Source organism: Rana temporaria, chromosome 12, assembly GCF_905171775.1.
Source record: "Rana temporaria chromosome 12, aRanTem1.1, whole genome shotgun sequence".
Lineage (NCBI taxonomy): Eukaryota > Metazoa > Chordata > Amphibia > Anura > Ranidae > Rana > Rana temporaria.
In genome coordinates, this window is record NC_053500.1 from 131866608 (window position 1) to 131889692 (window position 23085).

At 45.3% G+C, this 23085-nt stretch overlaps 1 long non-coding RNA gene across 1 annotated transcript; it reads left to right on the plus strand.

The window, feature by feature from the left end:
- Positions 1–2581: 2581 nt before the first annotated feature.
- On the plus strand, positions 2582–16904 carry LOC120918874. Its single transcript, XR_005744482.1, has 3 exons — positions 2582–2685; positions 14540–14595; positions 16650–16904. It is a non-coding gene; the product is annotated as an uncharacterized LOC120918874 (long non-coding RNA).
- The last annotated feature ends 6181 nt before the right edge of the window (positions 16905–23085 follow it).

Genomic DNA, 23085 nt, shown 5'->3' on the forward strand with positions numbered 1-23085 from the left:
GTACGCCCGGCGGAATTTTTTACGTCGTTTGCATACGGCTTTTTCCGGCGTAACGTTGCTCCTGCTATAGGAGGAGCAACCAATGTTAAGTATGGACGTCATTCCCGCGTCGAATTTTGAAATTGTTACGTCGTTTGCGTAAGTCGTTCGCGAATACGGTTGTACGTAAGTTACGTTCACGTCTAAATCATTGACGATTTGCGGCAAAATTTTGAGCATGCGCACTGGGATTCTTTCACGAACGGCGCATGCGCCGTTCGTTAGAGACGTCATTTACGTGGGGTCATGTTTTATTAACATAAAACACGCCCACCTCTTCTCAATTTGAATTCGGCGCGCTTACGCCGGCTGATTTACGCTACACCGCCGCAACTTACGGAGCAAGTGCTTTGTGAATACTGCACTTGCCCGTCTAAGTTGTGGAGGCGTAGCGTAAATAGGATACGCTACGCCCGCACAAAATTACGTCCCCCTACCTGAATCTAGCCCAAAACTGATAATAAAACTGATAACATAACTGATTATTGTTATACTATATATATAAATATATCTATAGATATAGATCTATATCTATATAGATATAAATATCGATATATATATTTATATATATATATTAATATATATATATTATTATTATACAGGATTTATATAGCGCCAACAGTTTGCGCAGTGCTTTACAATATAAAAGGGAGACAATACAGTTACAATACAATAAAAATACAAGAGGATTAAGAGGGTCCTGCTCAGAAGAGCTTACAATCTAATAGGGTGGGGCAGGTGGTACAAAAGGTTGTAACTATGGGGAATGAGCTGATGGAAGTGGTAAAAGATTAGTTGGAGACGTGATAGGCTTCCCTGAAGAGGTGAGTTTTCAGGGATCGCCTGAAGGTAGCAAGAGTAGGGGATAGCCGGACATGTTGAGGTAGTGAGTTCCAGAGGATGGGAGAGGCTCTGGAGAAATCCTGGAGACGAGCACGGGAGGAGGAGACGAGAGAGCTTGACAGTAGGAGGTCTTCAGAAGAGCGGAGAGGATGGTTTGGAATATGTTTGGAGACAAGATTGGTGATGTAGCTCGGGGCAGAGTTGTGGATGGCTTTGTAGGTTGTGGTTAGTATATAGATCTATATATATATACACACAGTAACACCTTGGTTTGAGAGCGTTTTGCAAGACAAGCAAAATTTTTTAACCACTTGAGATCCGCGCTATAGACAAAAGACGTCCACAGCACGGCTCTCAAGTGCTGTGGACGTCTTTTTTTGTGCATTACCCGCGCTCGCCGCTGGGGGGCGCACAGCGGGTAAACACTGTGCTGGCGCATCGCTGGGAAGCCGATGCGTGTACCTGGCGGCCGTGATGTCCGCCGGGTACACGCGATCAGCGGTGACAGCAGGGACAGGGAGCTCTGTGTGTAAACACAGAGCTCCACGTCCTGTCAGGGAGAGAGGAGACCGATCTGTGTCCCTTGTACACAGTGACACAGCATCGGTCACCTCCCCCAGTCAGTCCCCTCCCCCCACACAGTTAGAACACACCCAGGATACACATTTAACCCCTTCCTCACCCCCTAGTGTTAACCCCTTCCCTGCCAGTCACATTTATACAGAAATTAGTGCATTTTTATAGCACTGATCGCTGTATAAATTTGAATGGTCCCAAATTTGTGTCAAAAGTGTCCGATATGTCCGTCGCAATATCACAGGCCTGACAAAAAAAAAAAACGCAGATCGCCGCCATTACTAGTAAAAAATAAAAAAATAAATCATAAATCTATCCCCTATTTTGTAGGTGCTATAACTTTTGCGCAAACCGATCAAATACGCTTATTGCGATTTTTTTAAACAAAAATATGTAGAAGAATACGTATCGGCCTAAACTGAGGAAAAAAAAAAAAAAAAAATTGAGATATTATTATAACAAAAAGTAAAAAATATTGTGTTTTTTTTTCCAAATTTACTGTCTTTTTTTGTTTATAGCGCAAAAATAAAAAATCGCAGAGGTGATCAAATACCACCAAAAGAAAGCTCTATTTGTGGGAAAAAAATGATAAAAATATAATTTGGGTACAGTGTTGTATGACCGCGCAATTGTCATTCAAAATGCGTCAGCGCTGAAAGCTGAAAATTGGTCTGGGCACGAAGGGGGTTTAAGTGCACAGTAATGAAGTGGTTAATAAATTTTGCCTTGATATACAAGCGATGTCTTGATATACAAGTAGCGTCATGTCACAACTGAGTATAAAAAAGAAGAGAGGAGCCTCTAAGTGTAGCAATATGGTTACATTTTATGAAGGTAGAACATTTAGCAACTTATTGCTACACTTAGAGGCGCCTCTCTTCTCTTCTATACCCTGTAAAAAAGAAAAATGCTTTGATATACAAGTGCTTTGGATTACAAGCATGTTTCTGGAACGAATTATGCTCACAATCCAGGGTTTTAATGTATTGCAATAGTTATGCAGAAACTTATGGTTGTCATCATTTGTAACAGTGCCCAATAGTACTTCACAATTGCATTTCCAAAATTTAGCAGTATGATGTTTTTTTGGACCTGCCCAACTTCGTGTGCATCATTGTGTCACTGGAGTTCCCAGAAGGAAGCTGGATTAAGTATATAAGGGAGGAACAAAACAAAGAACTGAAACTTTCTCTGAGAATGTGATGAGACGAGTAGGAGCTTTAAGAGGTAAGATGCTAAACACAGCTGGGTTATTAAGGGGTACAGCGGAAAGATAGATGAAAACTAGCAACTAGGGAAGTGGACTTTAAGGTAGGGTGACCAGACATCCTCAGTTTCAGGGGACAGTCCCCTGATTGAGGACACTGTCCCCAGACCAAGTCTGTCCCTGGTTTTGTCCCCAGATTGGATTTAATAGGGTGCAGGAGCAATTTCAAAGACAGTCAGTGCAGAATTAAAATAAAAAAATTTGAATTACACACCCCCGCTCCACCGTGCCTACTAGCATAGGGGGGTTGTATTTTTCCCATTATCTGTGCCCCTTTCTGATGATCATGTGCTAGTCAGAGCGGAGGGAATATTTCTTCAGTTTCGGGCGCATGCCCATTCAGCGTCGCTCGCATGTTCTTCTGCCTTGGCTCAAATCCTGGCCAGCCACCTGCCTATATCCTTGCCTACCCTGGCGGAGTGATCTTCCTCCGCTCCCCATCCAGTAGTAGCCGGGCCCGATAAGTAAGGGCTCTTTCACACGCGCGGCCCGTTCAGGTACGCCTGCCAGTTTTTTAGGCGGACCTGAACGAGCGCTCCGTGCTCCTCTATGGAGCCGCGGATGTCAGCGGTGACATGCCCGCTGACATCCGCCCTGCTCCGATCCGCCAAAGTGTGAGGGAGGAAAAACCTACTTTTCCAACCGTCTGGCGGATCGGATCGGGTGAACACGGACAGACGGTCCGTGTTCATCTGATCCCCCCCCATAGGGGAGAGCGGAGAAAGGACAGGGCGGTCCCTGTACAGTGTGCGGGGACCGCCCTGTCATCCGCCGGCTCAGCGGGGATCAACGGAGCGATCCCTGCTGAGCAAGCGGAGGTTCACGGGGCGGATCATTACTGAAAGGGGCCTTAGACTTGAGAGGCTGTGAAGCGGGCGGCGACGGGCAGAGAGTGCTGATTGTTGCCATTACTAGTAAACAAAAAATATGTCCCCGGATTTCATTTTAAAAATCTGGTCACCTTACTTTAAAGGAGTTCTGTGACCTAAAACTTTTAACCCCCGCTGTGCCCGGGCTGTAAAACTATACAAAATAAACTGTCACTTACCTGCCTACGATCCCCCGTTGTTCCGATATCGCCGTCCCGTTCTCCGGTCCCGGTCTCTTCCGCTTCCTGTGTGTCGGTGACTCATAGTGCGCTCAGCCTATCAGCGGCCGCAGCAATGTCCCGTCGCGGCCGCTGATAGGCTGAGCGCACTATGAGTCACCGACACACAGGAAGCGGAAGAGACTGGGACCGGAGAACGGGACGGCGATATCGGAACAACGGGGGATCGTAGGCAGGTAAGTGACAGTTTATTTTGTATAGTTTTACAGCCCGGGCACAGCGGGGGTTAAAAGTTTTAGGTCAGAGAACTCCTTTAAGGGCCAGTTCACACCAAACGCAGTCCCGTTCAGTTCCGTGTGCTTTTTTCTCCACAAAATGCATGCACAGTGTTTTCCATGTATTCCAATGGCTCTAGTTCACACCATGCAGTCAGTTTCCGGTCAGTTTCTGCACCGAAAACTGACTGCATGGTGTGAACTAGAGACAACTAGAGCCATTGGAAGACATGGAAAACACTGTGCATGCATTTTTAGTACAGAAAAAATGCACACGAAACTGAACGAAACTGCGTCTGGTGTGAACTGGCCCTAAAGGCACATGAGTAGATCATGTAAAAAGTTAAAGTTATTTTATTTTAGAAAAGATAAAAAATAAATAAAAAAAAGATTTTATATATATATATATATATATATATATATATATATATATATATATATATTAGATTAGAAGCCTTCAGCACTTTTCCACTTTTGGATCATATAATGCCCAATTTCATCCAACCCCTTGGTAGTCACGTTCAACCCCCATTTGTCCACTAGACTGCAGAGTTTGTCTATTTCCTACCAGTTCCGCTGCCCGTGCCTTGGAATATTACTCTATAGAATGGCTATGCTAGCTGGAGAATCTTCAGCATCTTACCAGCTTTATCCAACACCTCCATGGCATTAAGTAGTTATGGCCAACCACCACATAGTACTCTAGAGTCTAGACTACAGAGGTTGCCTAGTTCTGAGTCCGACCTGTCCAGCTACCCGTTCCTTAAATTTTCACTCTTTTAATAACTTAGATGACTGAAGAATCTTCAGCATCTGACCAAGTTTCAAATGCAGAAGAAGCCTGTTTCATGTGCCACCTGCTGTGGTTCCACCCACCAACCACCATGTTACTACAGGGCATCCAGAAGTGTTGATGGATAGTGAAAATAACAGCAGCCATTAGTGCAAGAGAACCTCTTGCTGTCTTCCACGAACCGTTGATTGGAAGCTTTCAGCATTTTCCCATTTTTGGATCATATAATGCCCAATTTCATCCAACCCCTCATCTCCCTAGGTAGTCGTGGTCAACCCCCATTTGTCCGCTAGACTGCAGAGTTTGTTTAGTTCCTACCTGTTCCGCTGCCTGTGCCTTGGAATATTATTCTATAGAATGGCTATGCTCGCTGGAGAAGCCGTCTGAAGAATTTCCAGCATCTAACCAGCTTCCAGATGTTGAGGATGCCTTCTTCCCCCATCACCTGCTGCAGTTCTACGTGCCAACCACCATGTTATTACAGGACACATAGAAGTGTTTCCAGATGGCAAATATATTAGGCCAGTGTAGTTCATCAAGAGAGCAAAGATTGGAGGAATGAGTGGCGAGACAGGTTCTCATTTTTTACAGGGAGCACACTTTATATGTAGTTGCCTATCGGCATCTGGCCAACTTCAGCCTCAGGTCCCTTAAGGTTTGTCAGTTACTTTACACCTTCTGATAACATAGCTGCAGCTCTTATTGCAAGATTGATTGTCCACCACCTGCTGTCTTCCACAGACTGTCCACTTTTGGGTCAAATAATGCTCAGCGACATCCAACCTCTCCCTATGTCCTTAGGTAGTTATGACCAAACCTCATGTAGTCCTCTAGACTTAAGAAGTAGTCAAGATCCTACTTGTCAGGTTGTCCTGCCTTGGATCTTCGTTCTCTACTGAAGAAATGTCAGCATTTGACCAACTTCCATTGGCGATACTCCACTTTTGGGTCAAATGATGCCAGATACTATCCAACACCGCCCTAGATAATCATGGCCAACCTACATTAGTCAATTACCCAGCAGACTTTATCTAGCTACTACCTGTCCCACCACCCATGCCTTGGACCTTTGCCCTACTAAATAGCTAAGCCAGCTGAGGAATCTTTAGCTTCTGATCAGCTTTCAGATGTTACAGACACTTGCTTTCCCTGCCAACAGCTGTGGTTTAACCCCATCAACCACTATGTCACTATAGGACACTTGTCCTGCCTTATATTTTTGTTCTCTTGAACAGTTAGGACAGTAGAAGAATCTTCTGCATTTGACTGACCAACCTCCTTTGGCAACGTTCCACTTTTAGGTCAAATGATGCCCACTGTCCACGTTTGGGTCAAATAATGATCAGCATCAGCCAACCTCTCCCTATGTACCTAGGTAGTTATGGCCAAACCTCATGCAGTCCTCTAGACTTAAGAGGTAGTCAAGATCCTACTTGTCCAGTTGTCCTGCCCTGGATCTTCGTTCTCTAATAAAGGATCTTTACCATTTGACCAACTTCCATTGGCGATACTCCACTTTTGGGTCAAATGATGCCCGGCACTAGTCAACTCCTCTCTAGATAATCATGGGCAACCAAAATTAGTCTTTTAGACTGTAGAGTTTGTCTAGTTACTACCTGTCCCACCACCCGTGCCTTGGACCTTGCTCTATTGAACAGCTAAGCCAGCTGAGGAATTTATAGCTTCTGACCAGCTTTCAGATGTTACAGGCACTTGCTTTCCCTGCCAACTGTTGTGGTTTAACCCCCTCAACCACTATGTAACTACAGGACACTTGCCCTGCCTTACATTTTCGTTCTCTTGAACAGTTAGGACAGTAGAAGAATCTTCTGCATTTGACCAACCTCCTTAGGCAATGTTCCACTTTTAGGTCAAATGATGCCCACTGTCCACGTTTGGGTCAAATAATGCTCAGCATCAGCCAACCTCTTCCTATGTACCTAGGTAGTTATGGCCAAACCTCATGCAGTCCTCTAGACTTAAGAGGTAGTCAAGATCCTACTTGTCCAGTTGTCCTGCCCTGGATCTTCGTTCTCTACTAAAGAATCTTCACCATTTGACCAACTTCCATTGGCGATACTCCACTTTTGGGTCAAATGATGCCCGGCACTATTCAACTCCTCTCTAGATAATCATGGGCAACCAACATTAGTCTTTTAGACTGTAGAGTTTGTCTAGTTACTACCTGTCCCACCACCCGTGCCTTGGACCTTGCTCTATTGAACACTCAGCTAAGCCAGCTGAGGAATTTTTAGCTTCTGACCAGCTTTCAGATGTTGAAGATACTTGCTTCGTATTGCCACCCGCTGTCGTTTAACCCACCAACCACTAAGCCATTACAGGACAGCTGTCCTGCCTTAGATTTTCATTTTCTCGAATGGTTAGCCCAGTATAAGAATCTTCTACATTTGACCAACCTCCTAAGGCAATGCTCCACTTTTGGGTTAAATGATGCTCATTGCCCCGCATCATACAGCCCCTCCCTAGATAATCATGGCCAACCTACATAAGTCCTCTAGACTGAAGTGTTTGGGTAGTTACTACCTGTCCTACCGCCCGTGCCTTGGACCTTTGCTCTTTTGAACAGCTAAGCCAGCTGAGGAATCTTTAGCTTCTGACCAGCTTCCAGATGTTGAATATACCCGTTTCCCCCACCAACCGCTGTGGTTTAACCAGGGGTGGACTGACAACTCATGGGGCCCCTGGGCAATAGAAGATGAAGATTATGGGGCCCCCAGGCTTACAGATGGCCACCACATCTGGAGGCAGTGCAGAGGCCGGGCAGCTAAAATCTCAGAATTTTCACATCAAAAGCATGTCGGTTTCAGACATATCAGGGACAGATGTAAAAAAAAAAACACAGATTTTTACATACTGTCCCTGGTTTTATTGAGCCTGGCAACCCTGATGGGTCCCCCTAGTGGCATGGGGCCCTCCGGCAGTGCCCGAGAGTCCCAATGGTCAGTCCGCCCCTGGGTTTAACCCACCAATCACTATATCACTACAGGACACCTGCCCTTCCTTAGATTTTCAGTCTCTTGAATGGAGGCCAGTTGCAGAATCTTCTGCAGAGTTTGTCTAGTTCAGTGATGGCGAACCTTGGCACCCCAGATGTTTTGGAACTACATTTCCCATGATGCGCAACTTCACTGAAGAGTGCATGAGCATCATGGGAAATGTAGTTCCAAAACATCGGGGGTGCCAAGGTTCGCCATCACTGGTCTTGTTACTAGCTATCCCACTACCCGCGCCTTGGGCTTTGTTCTATTGAACAGCTAAGCCAGCTGAGGACTCTTCAGCATCTGACCATCGTACAGATGTTGAAGATATCTGCTTCCCTTGCCACCCACTGTGGTTTAGCCCACCAACCACTAAGTCACTACAGGACACCTAGAAGTGCCGCAGGATGGCAAATATATTTGGCTGGTGTAGTTCTTCAAGAGAGCAAAGATCTGAGGCATAGGTGGCGAGACAGGTCCTCTTCTGTCTTTATATATTGGCTCCAAAATGGATATCTAGCATAGGGTCCTAGTGCCAGATTTACAAAAGAGATACGACGGCGTTTCTCCTGATACGCCGTCGTATCTCTGTTTCTATCTATGCGACTGATTCATAGAGCCAGTTACGCATAGATATCCATAAGATCCGACAGGTGTAATTGTTTTACACTGTCGGATCTTAGGATGCAGTACCGCGGCCGCCGCTGGGGGGAGTTTGCGTCGTAAACCAGCGTCGGGTATGCAAATTAGGAGTTACGGCGATTCACGACGGATTTTCGCGTTCGCTACGTCGCCGCTAGTCTAGTTTCCCGTCGCAAAGTTAGTCGTTATTTGACCTGCCTTAACTTTACACAGCAATCGTATTGCTGTATAAAGTATGGCCGTCGTTCCCGCGTCGAAATTTAAAAATGAACGTCGTTTGCGTAAGCCGTCCGGGAATACGGAATTACGCTACGCGCGTCGCCGTTCGAAAAAATGACGTCACTGCGCGCAAAGCACGACGGGAATTGCGAAACGGAGCATGCGCAGTAGGTCCGACGCAGGAGCGCGCCTAATTTAAATGGCACACGCCCATTTAAATTACGCGGGCTTACGCCGGAGGCTGCCAGCGTAGGTTTTCATTGCAAGTGCTCTGTGAATCAGGCACTTGCGATGAAAACTTGCGGCGGTGTAACGTATCTACGATACGTTACGCCGCCGCAATTCTACGTGAATCTGGCCCCTAGTGTATAAAAACAGTTTGAAAGAAGACTCTATAGTGGGTTTTCTATAAACTACGCAGCGATCTGAATGTTTATGAAGTCTGGATTTCATTTACTGGTCTGCCCATAATAGAAAATGGGATTTGCAGAGTACGTTCAATTGAAGCGTCTTAAAAATTTCCTACCGAAACGCATTTAACAGGAAAAGATCCCGATAAACATCTGGCCTGAGCCTGGCCTTCTCACATTCTTGTCAGTAAGTGCCTCTGTGATTAGGATGGGGTTAGTGGTATTGTGTGCTGGCGGTGGGCCAGCTTGACTCCAGAGTAGATAATTGCTGCCAGTTAAAGGGTGGTACCGAGAAAATATAGGAAAGTAAAATACGGTTTTCTTTTTTTTTCCCCAATAAAGAAAACAGAACATTTTTTCTCCCTGAATTCTGAGAGTTCCAAAGAAGGAATGCGTAGGTGTGTAAAGCATTAAAGGAAACCTACTATAGAAATGTTACGCTCTGGAATTGCCAGTGGCCTGGCTTTCATGGTGGCTTCAGTATTTAACCACTTAAGCCCCGGTCGCAGGGGCGGACTGACAGCTCATGGGGCCCCCGGGCAAAAGGAGATCATGGGGCCCCCTGTGTCTCTGCCCATGTGTCCCTGCCCACGTTCAAGCTGCATCCACACAAATCCTACCTACATATTGCACTGCCCATATTGCATGCATTCAAAGAATTTCTGGATGCTATGTTACAAATAAATGTTTATTATAGGAATTAAAGAAAAATAAAATGTACATTAAAGTGCAACAATGGTACATTTTCGAAATTAAGGTTTTCATAAATTAGCACAATATTCCCGCATAGCTTTCCAATCGGCTCTTCATTGGTTAGATTGATAGCAGCGCAGCCATTGGCTCTCACTGCTGTCAATCAAATTAATGTTGTTGCACGCCAGGGGGTGGGGCTGAGTCATACACTTATCGGGTATGGCCGCCAAGTGTATCACACAGGAGTGCACCTGCAAGGTAACCCACTCGGGAGAGAGCTTCCCAGAGGGGGTTAGCTCTTGCGGGGAGGAACCGTGAGAGCCTCCGTGGGACCCCAGAAGATGACGATCGGGGCCACTTTGTGCAAAACAAACTGCACAGTGGAGGTAAGTATAACATGTTTGTTATTAAAAAAAAAAAAAAAAACTGAACCCATACAACCCCTTTAACTATGAATTATGGCCCTAGAATTGCTCTCACTCTGATGTTCTGGTGGATACTATACATGTATCCATTATTGTTTACATACATATGCTCATCCTACATAACCCTTTTTATATAGAGTGTGTGAAGGGATTATGGGTGTGTTTTACATTTTTTTTAAATAATTGTATTTACTTTAAATCATTTTCACTGACTACCAATGTAAAGAACATTCTTCCCACTGATCACCAATGTAAGGAACATTCTTCCCACTCATCACCAATGTAAGGGACATTCTTCCCACTGATCACCAATGTAAGGAACATTCTTCTCACTGATCACCAATGTAAGGGACATTCTTCCCACTGACCACCAATGTAAGGAACATTCTTCCCACTGATCACCAATGTAAGGAACATTCTTCCCACTGATCACCAATGTAAGGAACATTCTTCTCACTGATCACCAATGTAAGGGACATTCTTCTCACTGATCACCAATGTAAGGGACATTCTTCTCACTGATCACCAATGTAAGGGACATTCTTCTCACTGATCACCAATGTAAGGAACATTCTTCCCATTATTCACCAATGTATGGGACATTCTTCTCACTGATCACCAATGTAAGGAACATTCTTCTCACTGATCACCAATGTAAGGGACATTCTTCTCACTGATCACCAATGTAAGGGACATTCTTCTCACTGATCACCAATGTAAGGGGCATTCTTCTCACTGATCACCAATGTAAGGGACATTCTTCCCACTGACCACCAATGTAAGGGACATTCTTCCCACTGATCACCAATGTAAGGAACATTCTTCCCACTGATCACCAATGTAAGGGACATTCTTCCCACTGATCACCAATGTAAGGGACATTCTTCCCACTGATCACCAATGTAAGGGGCATTCTTCTCACTGATCACCAATGTAAGGAACATTCTTCCCACTGACCACCAATGTAAGGGACATTCTTCCCACTGATCACCAATGTAAGGAACATTCTTCCCACTGATCACCAATGTAAGGGACATTCTTCCTACTGACCACCAACGTAAGGAATATATATATATAGGGAATAACACTCACTTAGGCTGGATTCACACCTACAGTATGCATTTTTAGTGCTTTTTGCATTTTGCAGATTTGCACTACAGAACGTGTTCCATAGGAAACCATGTTAAATGGACTGTTGTGCAAATCTACAAAATGCAAAAAGCACAAAAAATGCCATAGATGTGAATCAGGCCTTAGTCCAGGTTCACACTGACAGCGGGAATGAAATTGTGTGAGACAGTTCAGCTAAACTCGCACGATTTCATACCCGCATGTCAGTGTGAATTTGGCGGGTGATTTCAGAGACGTCTGTGCGGATTCCATACACAGATGTCTATGGAAATTGCACCAAGAAGTCGCCAAAGGTTATACAGAAACTACTTTTGGGAATCGGTGCTGCGCCAGAAATGGGGCATCGCACCGATTCGGGTAGTGCTATTACCATGCGATTTGACATGTCAAATCGCATGGTATATTGCTTCAATGTAAATCAGGTCTAAGTGCTATTCCCTATATATAACACTGATATCTATACACTGAGTGGCGTTCAGTGTACCAGATATCAGTGTGCAGGGGCGGACTGACCATTCGGTCAGTTGGGCACTGCCTGAGGGCCCCGTGGTGGGAGGGCCCGGGCCGGCTCAGTCCGAAACCTGGAGGTGCCCGGAGCAGTGGCAGCTTATCATACACAATAAAAAAAAAAAACGAGTCTGTACCCCCGAGAAAGCAGTGTCTTGAACCATTAAATCCTGCTAGCTAGGATGATGTGGCTGTTGTATTAGAGGCTTGGGAGGGATGAGCTGGCCGGGATAGATGGCTCATCATGTGCACTAGTGAATAGCACCTGACCTGCTACCTGGTAAATAAGCACAGACACAGCACAGGGAAAGAAGGTAAAGTAACAATCAGCATGGCTCTTATACCACAGATGAGACACAGACAGTGCTTTCATTATGACACTGACCTGCTTCTGCACAGGCAGGTCTGTGTGGATGCCATGCCTGTGGCTGTGCAATTCACTCTGCCTCCGAGTCCAGCAGCTCCTTCACAGACAGTCCTCCGCGGCAGTGACTTACGGCCCCGCCCCCTCAGCTGAATTCCACAGGGGGGAGAGGTGGCCGGAGCGCCTGTCACTGTAAATCCCCGCACGGCTCCATCCATCTCCAGCTCACACCTCACAAGCCTCTCATACAACAGCGCAGCCACATCAACCTAGCTAGAGGGATCCAAGGCACTGCTTTCTCTGGGTTTTTTTCATTGTGTAGAAGCTGACGCTGCTGCAGGCACCTCCATGGGCGGACTGAGCCAGCCCGGGCCCCCCCCACCACGGGCCCTCGGGCAGTGCCCGACGGACCGAATGGTCAGTCCGCCCCTGCCCGGTCGTGCTACGTGGCTCCCAAACAAAATTGGCGTCCTTTTTTCCCCACAAATAGAGCTTTCTTTTGGTGGTATTTGATCACCTCTGCGGTTTTTATTTTTTGCGCTATAAACAAAAATAGAGCGACAATTTTGAAAAAAATGCAATATTTTTTACTTTTTGCTATAATAAATATCCCCCAAAAACATATATAAAACATTTTTTTCCCCTCAGTTTAGGCCGATACGTATTCTTCTACCTATTTTTGGTAAAAAAAAAAAATCGCAATAAGCGTTTATCGATTGGTTTTCGCAAAATTTATAGCGTTTACAAAATAGGGGATAGTTTTATTGCATTTTTGTAAAAAATTTTTTTTTACTACTATTGGCGGCGATCAGCGATTTTTTTCGTGACTGCGACATTATGGCGGACACTTCGGACAATTTTGACACATTTTTGGGACCATTGTCATTTTCACAGCAAAAAATGCATTTAAATTGCATTGTTTACTGTGAAAATGACAGTTGCAGTTTGGGAGTTAACCACAGGGGGCGCTGTAGGAGTTAGGGTTCACCTAGTGTGTGTTTACAACTGTAGGGGGTGTGGCTGTAGGACTGACGTCATCGATCGAGTCTCCCTTATAAAAAGGATCACTCGATCGATACGCCGCCACAGTGAAGCAGGGGGAAGCCATGTTTACATACGGCTCTCCCCGTTCTTCAGCTCCGGGGAGCGATCGCGACGGAGCGGCTATAAACGAATAGCCGCGCCGTCGTCCCGGATCGCTCCCCGAGTGAATCCGCCCGCAGCACGTAGCGGAGGGGGTCCCGTTCGGACCCCCCACCCGCTAGAAGGCAGGGACGTATATATACGCCCATCTGCCTGTCCGTGCCATTTTGCGGACGTAAATAGTCGTGCGGCGGGCGTTAAGGGGTTAAAGAGGCACTGTCACTTTCTGTTTTGAAAAGACTAGGCATGTGCATTTTGTTTCGTTCCGAATCGAAATTCGGACACATTTTTCATTATTCGGACATTCGGATGCATACGAATTCCCGAATTGTAATATTAACGAATTTACCGAATCCAAACGAACGTTTTCGAATCGAAAACGCGCAGACGAAATTCGATCGAACATCGAAAACAACTTATATTCGAATCGAATTCAAAAACAAATTCTATTCCAATCGAATTCGAAAACAATTTGATTCGAAAACAAATTCGAATAAAAATTGAAAGCAAATTTGAATCAAAATCTAAAAAAATATAAAATCGATTTCTAAAAAAGAATACAATAAAATAGAATATAAAATAATAAAACAATAGAATGAAAATCAAAGAATAGTAAAGAACAGAATGGAATTTAATAGAAAGTAATCAAATACAATAGAATATGACCTGGCTTCTTCTATCTATCTTCCATTTTCTGAAATTCGAAATTCATATAGAATGAACTCAAATTCGAATAGAAAAATATTAGAAGAGTAGAATAATAAAATATATATATAAAAAAAATTCTGCTCTATTCTAATATTTTTCTATTCGAATTTGAGTTCATTCTATATGAATTTCGAATTTCAGAAGATGGTTATATATATATATATATAAATGTAATTTTTTATATATATATATATATATATATATATATATATATATATATATATATATATATATATATATAAAATTACATTTATATATATATCTTCTGAAATTCGAAATTCATATAGAATGAACTCAAATTCGAATAGAAAAATATTAGAATAGAGTAGAATAAAATATATTTATATATATATATTTTATTATTCTGATCAGTTTTTTCTTCCACTTTAGATATACTATTGAATAGTTGGTTTCCATCTGTTTGTGTCACTGGCTCATGCTAATTTTCTTCCTCCAGATAACTCCTACGTCCTCATGTGTGGTGACACGCGTCGCACAGTCAGAGAATTTCAGGTATGTTGTCGCATTTATTGCGACTATTTTTTTTAATTCATTTTGTTTGGTAGATCGAGGGGATTCTTCTATTGGTAATATGTGTGGTCTGCCACCAAATGTTTTTAATTATATATGAATGTTATTGTCTTTTATAAAGATTTTATTAACCACTTAAGACCCGGACCTTTAGGCAGCTAAAAGGACCCAGACAGTTTTTGCGATTCGGCACTGCGTCGCTTTAACTGACAATTGCGCGGTCGTGCGACGTGGCTCCCAAACATTGGCGTCCTTTTTTTCCCCACAAATAGAGCTTTCTTTTGGTGGTATTTGATCACCTCTGTGGTTTTTATTTTTTGCGCTATAAACAAAAATAAAGCGACAATTTAGAAAAAAAAATAATATTTTTTTCTTTTTGCTATAATAAATATCCCCCAAAAATATATAATTTTTTTTATTTTTCCTCAGTTTAGGCCGATACGTATTCTTCTACCTATTTTTGATAAAGAAAAAAAATCGCAATAAGCGTTTATCAGTTGGTTTGCGCAAAATGTATAGCATTTACAAAATAGGGGATAGTTTTATTGCATGTTATACATTTTTTTTTTTTTACTACTAATGGCGGCGATCAGCGATTTTTTTTTTTGTGACTGCGACATTATGGCGGACACTTCGGACAATTTTGACACATTTTTGGGACCATTGTCATTTTCACAGCAAAAAATTGCATTGTTTACTCTGAAAATGACAATTGCAGTTTGGGAGTTAACCACAAGGGGGCGCTGATGGGGTTATGTGTGACCCCCATGTCTGTTTCTAACTGTAGGGGGGTGTGGCTGTAGGTGTGATATCATCAATTGTGTTTCCCTATAAAAGGGAACACACGATCGATCACGGCGCCACAGTGAAGAACAGGGGAAGCTGTGTATAAATGCACATATGTAAAAAAATAACGAAATTTTTATTAACCACTTAAGGACCCCTTCACGCCGATATACGTCGGCAGAATGGCACGGCTGGGCACATCAACGTACTTGTACGTTGCCCTTTAAGCCCAGCCATGGGGTCGCGCGCGCTGTGTTTACACACAGCTCTCCCCGTTCTTCAGCTCCAGGGACCGATCGCGGGACTCCAGCGGCGATCGGGTCCGCGAGTCCCGCGGTCACTGAGCTTCGGACCGGGTCACGTGCACGCCCCGGCGGGGGGCGCGAACCCATGGCTGGGCTTAAAGGGCAACGTACAGGTACGTTGATGTGCCCAGCCGTGCCATTCTGCCGATGTATATCGGCGTGAAGGGGTCCTTAAGTGGTTAATAAAAATTGAGTTGTTTTTTTACATATGTGCATTTATACCTTACTTTATTTGCTTATCAGTACTGTGATAGTCCAACTGTCTGCACCCCCCCCCCCCCTATTTTTCGGAGTTTTGATTTGGGGACCCAATTCTCCAATCTCTATATACTTGTTTGGTAGATCATTAAAGGGGTTGTAAAGGTACAATATATTTTTTCCTAAATAGCTTCCTTTACCTTAGTGCAGTCCTCCTTCACTTACCTCATCCTTCCATTTTGCTTTTAAATGTCCTTATTTCTTCTGAGAAATCCTCACTTCCTGTTCTTCTGTCTGTAACTCCACACAGTAATGCAAGGCTTTCTCCCTGGTGTGGAGTGTCGTGCTCGCCCCCTCCCTTGGACTACAGGAGAGTCAGGACGCTCTCTACATTGCAGATAGAGAAAGGAGCTGTGTGTTAGTGGGCGTCCTGACTCTCCCATAGTCCAAGGGAGGGGGCGAGCACGACACTCCACACCAGGGAGAAAGCCTTGCATTACTGTGTGGAGTTACAGACAGAAGAACAGGAAGTGAGGATTTCTCAGAAGAAATAAGGACATTTAAAAGCAAAATGGAAGGATGAGGTAAGTGAAGGAGGGCTGCACTAAGGTAAAGGAAGCTATTTAGGAAAAAAATAAATTGTACTTTTACAGCCCCTTTAAGTCACACCGTTGGATTTGTAAATACATTTGTTAGAAACAAATCACGGTACAGTACTTTGAATGGTTTATTTTTAATATCTTGCAGATCTGTGGATGGTATTTGTATGCCATCTACTTCCATGGGTAGATGTCCTCTGTGAAGAAAGCCATTGACATCGGAGTAGCGGCACGGACATTAGCTGCTGGCTGACAGCGACAGAGGACTCGCAATCATGGTTGGAAGCGTCGCCTCCTTTGCGTTTCCGTGAAATTCAAGAGGGGGACTATATCTACAAAGGTCTTCATGCAAGAATCAATCATTGATTGTATAGAAAAAAAATAAAACGCAAAAAAAATAAAACAATTGCGCTGTGTGTGTTTACTGTATATATATATATATAAATAAAATAGGATTTAAAAAAACTGGCTAATTCCACATTTACCGCCATCTGCTACGGTCCCGTTAAATGAACCTTTGTTCACATCTTTAGCCCCTGAGGCAACAGGCAAGCTGTTCCAGCTTAAAGCCTACCTAAACCAAAAAATGATAGGATTTCCAACTTACCGATCCTAATGGCGCGTACACACGACCGTTTTTCATGCCATGGGGAGGGGGGTTTAGAAGAGTGATGATTTTTTAATCCTTTCTTCAGTTACTTCCTGATTTCCAGGCCTAAGCAAATGATGTCATACATGCCACGATTCTTCAGGAGGGCTTTTCTCAGCTAAGTACACCCTTTGGTCTGCATGCCTAAGCCAAGGGCAGATGGATCCCAGGAAATAAATGCTACATGAATCATCTGCCCTTACTCAAGATGGCCACAGCCAGAAATACTGGAGGGTGTTCTTCAAAGTGATTTCTTGGTAAAAATTAGGGTTGTCCCGATACCACTTTTTTAGGACTGAGTCCAAGTACCGATACTTTTTTTTATGTACTCGCCGATACCGAATACCGATACATTTTCTTTTAAATGTGTCCCCAAATGCAGCCATGTCCCCCCACATATGCAGCCATGTCCCCCACATATGCAGCCATGTCCCCAAACATATTGCAGCCATGTCCCCAAACATATTGCAGCCATTTTCCTCACATATGCAGCCATGTCCCTCAACATATGCAGCCATTTCCCCAAACATATGCAGCCATTTCCCCCACATATGCAGCCATGTCCCTCAACATATGCAGCCATTTCCCCAAACATATGCAGCCATGTCCCCAAACATATTGCAGCCATGTCCCCAAACATATTGCAGCCATGTCCCCAAACATATTGCAGCCATGTCCCCCCATATACGCAACCATGTCCCTAAACATATTGCAGCCATGTCCCCCATATACGCAGCCATGTCCCCAAACATATTGCAGCCATGTCCCCAAACATATTGCAGCCATGTCCCCCATATACGCAACCATGTCCCTAAACATATTGCAGCCATGTCCCCCATATACGCAGCCATGTCCCCAAACATATTGCAGCCATGTCCCCAAACATATTGCAGCCATGTCCCCCATATACGCAACCATGTCCCTAAACATATTGCAGCCATGTCCCCCATATACGCAACCATGTCCCTAAACATATTGCAGCCATGTCCCCCATATACGCAGCCATGTCCCCAAACATATTGCAGCCATGTTCCCCACATATCCAGCCATGTCCCCCATATACGCAACCATGTCCCTAAACATATTGCAGCCATGTCCCCCATATACGCAACCATGTCCCTAAACATTTTGCAGCCATGTCCCCCATATACGCAGCCATGTCCCCAAACATATTGCAGCCATGTTCCCCACATATCCAGCCATGTCCCCCGTACCTAAATGATGCCGCCGCCGCGTTAATCACCGCGCGGGGAACATTACAGTCAGCTTTCGCTTGAATAAGCTGTTTTCCCTGCCGCGCTGTGTATAGAGACACTCCCCCTTGCTCGCGACTGGACAGATCCGTCCAATCCCGAGCAAGGGGGAGTGTCTCTATACACAGCGCGGTGGGGAAAATAGCTATTCAAACGAAAGCAGACTCTAATGTTCCCCGCGCGGTGATTAACGCGGCAGCGGCTTTGCGATATACAACGGCGGTGGCGCAAGTATTCTATTTAGGCATCGGGGGTATTTGCAGGAGTACAAGTACTTCCGCAAATACTCGGTATCGGTCCCGATACCGATACTGGTATCGGGACAACCCTAGTAAAAATAAAGGCTGGAGACAGGGATAGATGGATGGGGGGAATTTGCTTTGAATATTAAAAATGAGTTAAATATTGTTTTTGGGTTGTGGTGCTCACATTCCGTGTTCTTCTGTTTTACCCAACAAGATTTCTCTCTGTGTGTACCCACCGACAAAGACACATCACCAGCCCTTCACATTAGTAGGTATTTTTATTAAAAATAAGTCATTCGTTATACAGGTTCTAAAAATTCCGTGAGCTACAGGTAATTGGTGCCAGATACAGATTGTTGATCCGTCTATGACTGCCACCCTGCTGGCGTTTCACATGCAGTCCAATGAAAATTTGACTAAATGCCAGTAATAAGTCTATAGCAGCTTAAGGTATTTCCATTACAGGTAGTGGGCGTCCATCTGGTGTGCGGTAGAGAAAGAACTGCTAAAACTGAAGTCTAGTTACAAAAAAAATAAAAAAATCAGCACAAGGGATGGTACATACATTCAATAGAAAGTGTCCCTTGTGCTTCTGCCTGGTCTCTTACGAAAAATCTGAAGTCCCCTGCCCACCACCCGCAATCCTTACACAGCTGTAATCTTCCAGGGCCAGGGGCGGACTGACAACTCATAGGGGCCTCCGGGCAATAGGAGATTATGGGGCCCCCGGGCAATAGATTATGGGGCCCCTGGGCAATAGATTATGGGGCCCCTGGGCAATAGATTATGGGGCCCCTGGGCAATAGATTATGGGGCCCCTGGGCAATAGATTAGGGGGCCCCCGGGCAATAGGAGATTAGGGGCCCCTGGGGAATAGGAGATTAGTGGGCCACACAGTATACACACACACACACAGGGCCAGATCCTCAAACGAATTACGCCGGCGTATCTATGGATACGCCGTGTAATTTCAAAGTTTCCCCGTCGTATCTCTGTTTTTTATCCACAAAACAAGATACGACGGAATCTGGGCTCGATCCGACAGGCGTACGTCTTAGTACGCTGTCGGATTGTAGGTGCATATATACGCTGGCCGCTAGGTGGCGTTTCCATCGAATTCCGCGTCAAGTATGCAAATTAGCTAGATACGGCGATCCACGAACGTACGTCCGGCGCACTTTTTTACGTTGTTTGCGTTCGGCTTTTTCCGGCGTATAGTTACCCCTGCTATATGAGGCGTATCCTATGTTAAGTATGGCCGTCGTTCCCGCGTCGAATTTTGAAAAAGTTACGTCGTTTGCGTAAGTCGTTCGCGAATAGGGCTTTGCGTAGAATGACGTCACCGTCGTAAGCATTGGCTTGTTCCGGCTTAATTTCGAGCATGTGCACTGGGATACCCCCACGGACGGCGCATGCGCCGTTCAAAAAAAAACGTCATTTACGTCGGGTCACGACGTATTAACATAAAACACGCCCCCATCACATACATTTGAATTGCGCGCCCTTACGCCGCCTAAGTTACACTACGCCGCCGTAAATTACGGCGGGAAATCTTTGAGGATACAAAAAAAAAAAAAGTAAGTTACCGCGGCGTAGTGTATCTGAGATACACTACGCCGGACGGAGAGAAGCGCCGCGCTTCGTGGATCTGGCCCACAGTATACATACACAGTATACACACACACAGACACACAATATACACACACTGAAAAGGTACTGGAGAGGCGGGGCAGCTATAATCTTGGGATTTTTTTTTTTTAAAACACAGATTTTTACATACTGTCCCTGGTTTTACTGAGGCTGGCAACCCTGATGGGGCCCCCTAGTGCCCTGCGCCCCCGCAAATTTACTGTGCTGCCCTTGATTCACGGAGCAGTAGCTCCGTAAATTGCGTGGGCGCGCCGGCAAAATGCCCGGCGTAAGCGCGCGCAATTTAAATGATCCCGTAGGGGGCGGGAATCATTTAAATTAGGCGCGTTCCCGCGCCGATCGTAGAGCGCATGCTCCGTCGGGAAACTTTCCCGACGTGCGTTGCGGCAAATGACGTCGCAAGGACGTCATTTGCTTCAAAGTGAACGTCCAGCGCCATTCACGAATCACGTAAATTTGAAATTTCGCGACGCTGGAATGACGGGTATACGTAACATTGCTAATAGCAGGGGCAGCCTTACGTGAAAACCGCCGTACGGAAACGACGTAAACTGCGTACGCAGGGCTCGCGTAACGTTGTGAATCGGCGTTAGTATGCAATTACGCTGAGCACAACGGGAACGCCACCTAGCGGCCATCGCAAGAATGCAGCCTAAGATATGCGGGCATAAGAGCCTTATGCCGCGCATATCTTAGGCTGCAGTCGGCGTAACGAGGTTCCTGAATCAGGAGCATTCGTTACGCCGGGGCAAGTAAGCAATTGCGCTGTGTAACTATGGTTACACAGGCGCAATTGCTTCTTGAATCCAGCTCAGGGATTCCTACTTCACATGCCTGATTCACGTTGTACTTTCTGAATGGTCCCGCTGTCTTCTGGGATCTGTGTGTGTCCTAGAAGACAGTGGGGGGAAGGAGGCGTGGCCGGGAAAGAGGAGTTGCTGGAAATACTCAGGGATCGCCGCAGCGATCTTACCCAGAAGTGGGAGCGGGAACCAGGTACAGAAATGTGGCAGTGGAGGGTGCAATGGAGCAGCGCTTCCCCTTTTGGGTGCAGCTCTGCTTTAAGGAAGCGGTTGATTGCCCACAAAGGGCATTAGGATGGATAGAGCGCAATTTTCCCACCTGGACAAGTAAGGTGCAGAAGCTGCTCTGGAGGAAGCCATAGGGGCTGCTTAAAGTGGTTGTAAACCCTGTGCAGCCACTTTTACCTACAGGTAATCCTAGATTAAGGCTTACCTGTAGGCGCTCAAAATATCTCCTAAACCTCCAAGGTCTACGAGATATTTACAATAATGACGGGCGCCGATGTCGACGCATGCACCGTAGACAATAGCGCAGGCACACTTTAGAAACAGCGATCGTGCCATTTCTAAAGTAGGCCGTGCCGAGACTGGTGGCTCCTGCGCGCATGTGCAGGAGTGACGTCATCACGTCTCCGGCCAATCACAGCGCCAGAGCCGCGATACCCGGAAGTAACCCCCGGGAGAGATGTCGGCTGCCAGAACGGTGTACGAGGACGGCTGCGGGGGCTTCGATCTGAGGTGAGTATTACATAATGAGTTAGTATGCTATGCATACTAGCTCATTATGCCTTTGTCTTGCAGGTGGTGTGCTTTTTTAAACATTCAGGGCCAGATACGCCGGCGTATTTTCAAATTTGCCGCGTCGTAACGTTGTTTTGAATCCTCAAAACAAGTTACGACGGCTTTAGGCTTCGATCCGACAGGCGTATCGTAGGTGTAATACCTTGGCGCCCGCTGGGTGGAGTTCGCGTTGTTTTCCGCGTCGGGTATGCAAATGAGCGGTTTACGGCGATCCACGAAGGTACGCGCGTTCGTCGCATTCTCTTACGTCGTCGCTAGTCGGCTTTTCCCGTCGTAAAGTTACGAGTGCTATTTAGGTGGTGTAAAATTAGACCAGCCATGTTAAAGTATGGCCGTCGTTCCCGCGTCGAATTTTTAATTTTTTATGTTTTTGCGTAAGACGTCCGGGAATACGAAAGGACGTAACGCACGTCGCCATTCAAAAAACACGTCGGGGCGCCGTTATTTTGCGCAAAGCACGGCAGTAAATTTTCACACGGAGCATGCGCAGAACGTTCGACGCGGGAGCGCGCCAAATTTAAATGACACACGCCCCATTTGAATTAGGCGGGCGGATTTACGTTACGCCGCCGCAAGTTTACAGGCAAGTGCTTTGTGAATCAAGCACTTGCGCTGAAAACTTGCGGCGGTGTAACGTAAATGACATGCGTTACGCCGCAGCGCAACTATGTGAATCTGGCCCTTACAGTATAAAGGCACATCACGGGGTTTACAGCTTGAGGACCACGTTCATAATTCAAAAGCCCCATATAAAGGACGGAGCAGCATCCAATTTAATAAAGCTGGTATTAAAAACAGTAAAAAGGGGTAAGGAGTGACTAAAAACCAGACCCGGAGGAATATTAAAAATCTAGAGCTCATTATAAAAATATAGGAGAAGAGAACCATTTTTTTCATACCCACAGCAGCCAATCTAACCTGCACTAGATTAAAAGCTGGCCTCTGATTGGTTCACCTGTGCTGCACAGATGTTATTCCTCCAATTTTGTACAGCAGAGGCCTGATATAAGAAGAAGCAAGGCTTTATAAAATGGTTAGATCAGTGTTTCTCAACTCCAGCCCTCGGGGCGCCCCAACAGGTCATGTTTTCAGGATTTCCATTATTTTGCACAGGTGATTTGATCAGTTTCACTGCCATGAGCCCCTTTCACACTGGGGCGGGAGGCGCGGTGGCGATATAGCG